Genomic DNA, 1,293 nt, shown 5'->3' with positions numbered 1-1,293 from the left:
CCAGGCTCCTGTTCAGTCACATCTTTGCACCACCTGCCTGAATGGGGTCTGTCAAAATGAACAAAGGCAAGCGTTTCGGACGTCCATTTCCACGATTTCTCTGGGTGCACAGGACTGATGCAGCTGTTAAACGTCAGTCCTACCTCGGCCACCAGGCAGAAAGGCTATAATGGGGCCAGGCATTTCCAAGGGGCCTTTTGAAGAGCACCGTTAATTCTGAGTAAAGCACTCCCCTAGCAACACTTTCTAATTATAACGTGATGTTCCTATTTTATGCTACAAAATCCTTCTGCCACTTAATGAGGGGGAGGGGAGGGGAGGGAGGCCTGCCTTTTAAAGCACATTATCTTTGAGTAGCCTAAGTATCTGAGTTAACTTTCCAAAATTAAAACAAAAACCCTTTTTCTTTCCTCCCTCACGTTCCCCTCGCCCCTTCCCTGGTCCGTGTGTTGTATTTGGAAAGGGGCAGTAAGTCCTGGTACTACGCAAAACTGTGAGTCTGGGACCCGCTCACCACCTCTCCATCCCCGCCCCACGAGGAAAATGTGGGTCTCCCAGGGTGAGGGAGGAGCTGGCATCTGTTAGGGCCTGGCCAGAAGGCAAAACGCCTGGATGTTAAATACAAACCAGAGAAGTTCTGCCAGATGCAGGTTCCCCATCCCATTCATTTCCAGGGTAAGGTCAGGCCGGTTGCAGAATGCCAGGCAAGCTGTTACCTCCTTCCTCCAGCCAGCTCTGCCCCCCCCCCCACCCCTGTGCCAGGCACTGTGCTAGGGCCTTCACGTTCTCCTCTCATGTAATCCTCCCCAAGAGCCCTGGGAAGCAGAGGTTAACTTGCTTGAAGATGAGGAACCAAACGAGGCCCACAGAGCGGAGGCAGCTGCCTCAGTGTCCCCAGCTGGATTCGAACGCAGGGTACCATTTCCTGCCCAAGTCACTCCAGGAGAGCCCCGAGGTTGGGGTGGTGAGAGGAAAGCAACACTTAGATGATGGGTCCCGGCTGCAGAAGATGGACTAGGACGTGTGGGGACAGGAAAGAAGGGGAATGGTCGCAGGAATTCACTCATCCGCGGGAGGAATTCCCAGGCCCCGCGGAGCCGCTCGGTTAGCCGGCACCAGGGAGTCGGCTGCAGCAGGATTCGCGCGGACTCAATCGCTCGCTTCAGGGGAAAAGCAAGAGGGCGCAGCTCACCAGACACGCTGCACCGCTGCCTGCAAACGCCGCCCTTGCGAGCCCCTCCGCCGCGTGCTCACGGGTCAGCAGCAGCCCTTCCAGAGGCACCAGGTGCGGGC

This window comes from Myotis brandtii, unplaced genomic scaffold (genome assembly GCF_000412655.1).
Source record: "Myotis brandtii unplaced genomic scaffold, ASM41265v1 scaffold824, whole genome shotgun sequence".
Lineage (NCBI taxonomy): Eukaryota > Metazoa > Chordata > Mammalia > Chiroptera > Vespertilionidae > Myotis > Myotis brandtii.
The sequence above is the reverse complement of the archived record's forward strand: the minus strand, read 5'-3'. Positions refer to the sequence as shown.